Below are 5,897 nucleotides of genomic sequence, written 5' to 3' on the forward strand. Positions count from 1 at the left end.
TGCACACGCTGATGTTCTAAATTCTCCATTTCCTTTTGTTCTGCAACTGAAATTTTAGGTAAGCAAATCCTAACAAGTAAAAGCCTTGTTTACAAGTTTGATATTCAACTTCAACTTGTGAGAGATCAAGAGAAAGTCAATGGAAACATGCGGCGATAGATAACGAGCAAGAATGCTGCTGAAGATGGGAGGTGTGGGAGGGAGGGAGGGAGGGCAGATGGACCTCTGCAGATGTCAGTAAAGGAGGCCTTTGTTGATAAGAGTGATGGATGACGTTCGATCGTATCTATTTTATACAGACTTAAAGTTGGGTCTGGGGTAAATGGGGAAAGTGCCGCACTCTATTCATTATGTGATGAATGAACGAAGGAAAAGGGAGAAAGGATACTAAGAGATAGCACTGTTTGAACACCACTTGTTTATGAGGAGTTCTGCTCCTTACATGGGGCTTTTTACCAAACGTCTTTCAACATAGCATGAAAAACATGATGGAAATGGGAGTTGGTAAGAGAACAAGGGTAATTATCGGATCGGTGGGAGTTTAAGAGTCACGAGGGAGTGTAGTCTGTGTAACTGGCATATCCTCCCTTTCTGTGGTTTTATATGAATCATTAAGAAGAGTTTACAGATGATTTTCATCACTAGTTCTCACACATGTACTCTGTATAGTGGCTGTTGTGCAAACTCAGAGAATGAACTTGCTGTTTCACTTCTCTGTGTCTCCTGCTTACTGTACATGCTTTGCATATATATGAAGCATATCTTCATATTGTGCACAGATGGCAAAGCTGACCTCTTGAGGCACAAATTGTTAATTTTCTGTGCAGGTATACATTAGTGACAGGCTTCCTGAAAAATGTTGCTTTTCGAAAAACATCTGCTTGCAGTCTCTGCCCGGACCGGTTTGACTAACAGCCACCACCTCTTTGTGCCACTGACGTTTGCCATGTGCAGTGCAGGAAAAAGGGAGAGTTTAAAGTGGCAAAGTGCCACCGGTGAGGAAACATGATCCAAGGCACCATCCTTCCACACCAATTGTCTCCCCTTGAAACACTCTGCAGCCTGTCTTTGTGAAACAAAACTTTATTTAACTGAAGTTGACCCGGGGCTGACTGTCCAGCCTATCGCCCCAAGGTCAGATGAGAGTGGCACAGCACAACCCTCATGTCGGGGAGAAAGCGGTAGAAAATGGATGGATGGATGACCTGGGGCTGGACTGTCTTTTTTGCTGGAGTTGCAGCAGGTGAGTTGGGGGAGCTGGTGTGGGATCACTCATAGCTCCCCAGCGTTCTGCCTGTGTGTCTAGTGCAACTGAAAAGAATGATCTTTGGTGTATTAACATCAAGTTTAGGGTCTGTCTAATTGTTTCTGTGTTACTTTTTAAAATATTTTTTGAAACTGTATTCTGTCTTCTAATTCTAATTCTGATCATCAGCAATACATAAAGGTGTTTGGAAAAACAGGTTGAAAAAGCTGTTTTTCAGAGTTTTGGGGTGTGAGTGAGAGCATGGGATGCAATAATTGCATTTTTTTCAAAATGTAGCCTGCTATCGCTACCTTTATCAGGCTGCTATCCCCAGCTTTAAGCTAGCAGGTCACACAACTGTTTTCATTGAGATCTCACTGATATTACACAAAACCACCCCAGGAACAAAACTTAAACAGGAGATGAGGATTGTTCTGAGAAAACGTTTGAGAATGGCATTGACACAGTATTCACCCCTTCACCTTTTTTTTCTCCATTAACCCAAAGTGTCTGCAGTTCATGGATCGGTACGTTGGGAGAGAAAATGCCTCGAGGAAAGTCAAAGAGTCATTTTCCACCAAATTCTTTCCATGCAGGGAATTTCCACATACTGGTGGTGGGTTACTTTTAGACTTGTCTAAATTGTATATCTTCTGTCATTGGAATGTATGCCCCCACACACAACCTTCTTTCATGTATGTAGCCCTGACTATGTGAAATGAAACCCCCATCAGCAACTTATTAAAAACCAGAAAGATAAATGGAGTTTCAGCAAATGACTTTGTGACCAGAGATTTGGCAGACAGGCTCTGTGGCTAAGCTTCCCGTAAAAGATACAGTCATTGCAGTGTCTTTTACTTTTTTTCCCCACACTAATTGTTTATCTGTTTTCTTTTATTCATCAGTGAATAATCAGATGACACATGTACCTCTCTGTAAAGTCTTCCAGGTTTTCAAATTAAGTGACTGACATAATTTGTCATGACGAAGAGTCTGACTGCTTGTTTACATACGGTACGTATGTGCAGGTTTATTTATTTGAGTTTCTATGAAGTAATGTAACCAGGTGCTGCTGTATAGACTTCAGAGAGCCTATGAGGTAAGTGCATTGGTATAATTAAAGGATGCAGTGTTTATATGTGTGTCCTGCAGGGTTTTGTATGCTCATCTCTATGTCTGAGTCTGACTGCTTGTTTGGATGTGTGCAGCGTTCATGCATGAGTGTTCATGTCTCGGAATGTGTATGACTAAAACTGTATTGTGCGCCGGCTTGATGTTACAGTGACAGACTAACACACCTGTTCATGTCACCTCCCGAAGTGTCTGGTTTGGACCTTTGTCTTTTATGAGGGGATCCTCAAGACAGATATCCATATAAATTTATATACCATGTCCACAGGTGATTTCACCACATGTGACTCAACACCCCTCCTGGTTGCATGTGTTGTGTACGCATATATCACACATTTGACAGCAAGTGTGGCAGTGTGCCTTTATGTGTGTGTCTGTGTAGCTGTGTCAGCAGGAAACTGTGGGGTAATAACTCACACGGTGCAGTGACAGAGTGGCTGTGATGCCCAGTGCAGATACATCATCCTGAGGTGAGGTGATGCCGTTCACAGCTGCCCCCCCATTTCTAAGAAGAACCACAGCAGACCGTTCAACTGCCACCTGCCAAGCCTTTATCACCAACTCCCTGTCCTCTGTAATAGTGTGTGTGTGTGTGTGTGTGTGTGTGTGTGGACATGTAATGTAGCCACTGGTAAGAGTTGCTTCATATTAACAGTGCAAAATTGCATGTGTTTGTCTGTCTTAATTTCCATAATGAAAATCAAACAAACTATTTAACACGTTCACACAAAGAACACATTGTCCCTCCCACGTAATGTTAATTTACTTAACAAATTATCATCTCAGATGAACGTTAAGCTGTGTTGGTTCTTCAAAACACTTCCTTGTGTAATGTAATACGTTTCTCACTGGTCAGAAAACACAAAGTAATGAGAGTTAGTTGCCAGTTTCAGTAGGTGAATTTTCCGTTCGGGGCATTTTTTTCACCCTCTCCATCTGAAAATCTTTCAGTCTGCTGCACAAACCCTTGCAGTGTGAAAAGAATGAAGGCTTTGTTTAAGGGCTTAAGCGTTAAGCTTTAATCTTTAATCATCAGTGAGGAGAACCTAATCTCCTCGAACGTCTTCAACCACAGCAGAGCTTGCAGTTCACACACCATCAAAGCGAGACTCAGATCATTTCACACATATTGGGATTCTCAAAACACTGCAGGTGCTTTCGCTCTTATTGTTTTTTAAATCATAATTAGAAAATCAAAAAACAAGAAGGAAGCTAATATAACCCTCAGAACACATAGCATTTTGGTTTAAACATACAGTATATACAGAGGGTATAAGAATGCGCAACATTAATGCGCAATATTTTGTTCAGCACAGATCTGTGCCGTGTGAGCACCTAGGGTTAAACAAAAGATGCCTTGTATCCATTATACATTTATGTAATATCATTTAGTTCTCACATTGGCTGCGTCATATTTTAAGGGTCACTTCATTTAAATTACAAAAATATATAAAAAAGACGGAACCAAGACTGGCCGATGCACCACATCCTGAGCAGTCTCTTATTGTCTCTGCTGAGCTTTAGATAATAAAAGAAGCCATGCAGGCAGGAGACCGCACTCCCGACATGTGTATTAAACACACACACACTCACACACAAAGAGAAACACACCACAAAATGTTTCCACATCCCACATCATACCCTCCAGATAACAAAATAAACCATTTACTATCAAGAAGATGAAATTAATGGGTTGGACAAGACGAGGCACTTTCAGAGTCTTTACTATTCAGATAGGAATTGACACAGATTTTTCCATCTTCAATCTTGACATTGGATTTAAATTTTTCCATCTGAGGAATAAAAATGCTTGGAAATCTGAGTACACAAATTTTATGCACATACTCTGGTTCCTGCCGTCAAGTTATGCATCAATAAAACAATACTTCAGCCACACACAAATTCGGTTTCCTGTCTCACGCCGCGTTAAGACTTTTCAGTCTACAGGCAGCACTGATAACATTGTTTAGACTGGCTATTCCAGTAGGCACGTCGGTCTGATTCCCTATAAGAAAACTGGGCTTGTGTGGGATGGGGGTTCAGGAATAGAAAAAGAGAGGACAAGCAGAAACAAGTACAGAAGTTAAGAAAGTAAGTAAAGAAATTATGAATTATGAGTCTTCATGAATGACGTTTCCCGTCATGGCAACAAGAGGAAGATGAGCTAACCGATAACGAACATCTTAAAATCTGGACCACATGTGGCCTGGTGACAAAGTTTTATAATTGTCTTGATGGTACGTGCTTAAGAAGGAGATTATCATCAGTTATCATCAGTGCCATCATGGAATCTGTCGTTTGGGAACAGAAAAAAAAAACGTGGCTTCACTGAGTAGCAGAAGTAATAAAAAATAAAAGAATGTGACCAGAGTAAAGAAATTGACCCACAAAACAAAACAAATGCAAGACATTAGGATGCTACTATTGTTCACTTTAAGTGGGCAAATGATAACCAGACTGGGTTCATGTTGGTTTAATCGTGAGTCTTTGTGTCTTAAATACAGAGTGACTGGACAATTTGAGAATTGTTCGTGCTCAGCTCGAGCCAAAATTAGGTGAGACAGAGAGGGGTGGCGTGCTCATACACCATGGCATGGCATGCACCCATAATTTTCAATTAAATGAAAAGGACCACTAAAAGTAAAAGCAAACAACTGTGACCACAGACAGAGTGTTTTCTAAAGGCCATTCAGTCAGTCTGCGATACATCGTCGAAGTGAGGAAAAATTTATTGCTGCAGTGAAAAAGCTGCAGTTGGATCATGTGGAGTGAAACAGTTCAGTTAGTCACAGAGTTAACACCTCTCAGTCCCCAGAGAGACATTGTACTCAGGTCGGGCTAAATGTCTCGCAGGGGCTGTGTCTGGACCACGGAGGGTCACTTACAGTCATGGTTACAACCATAAATCAACAATAACACACTGAGCTCCACAAATGGATAAGACAACATGGCCACAGAGGTCTGCAGCAGATGGTCCGGCCTTCACAGATCCACAGAGGATTCAATGGACTTGAGTTATCAAAAAAAACAATAACTACCTGCCGAGTGCCTTAAATACTACATGCAAACATACACAGGACAGAGCTGGTGTTGTTTGAAGGCAAATATTTATCTCCTCCCCCGAGGAGGTTATGTTTTTGGCCATGTTTGTGTGTCACGTCAAATGTTAGGGAGGTTATAGGCAAAGGAACAATATTAGATTTTGGTTGTGATGCTCATATGGAGCAAATACTGAACAGCACTTGGCAGAGGTCTGTGTCGCTGAGGGTTTTCTCTAATTTGACAGGGGAGGTTTTTTTTAAATAGCTTTTTTCCTCTATTTGTTACGAAATAAACAAACAGACATTTTTTTAAAAAATCATGGCAACATCCTTTCTTCATTTTAGTGTCTAAACTTCTCACAGTGCTGTAAATGATTACACTGAAACACACACTTTTGTTCAATCTCTGGCACACACACTCTCATTCTCTCTCTCTCTCTCTCTCTCTCTCATATGAGTAAAAATCTGACCTGGAGCCG

The sequence above is a fragment of the Solea senegalensis genome, linkage group LG6, assembly GCF_019176455.1.
Source record: "Solea senegalensis isolate Sse05_10M linkage group LG6, IFAPA_SoseM_1, whole genome shotgun sequence".
Lineage (NCBI taxonomy): Eukaryota > Metazoa > Chordata > Actinopteri > Pleuronectiformes > Soleidae > Solea > Solea senegalensis.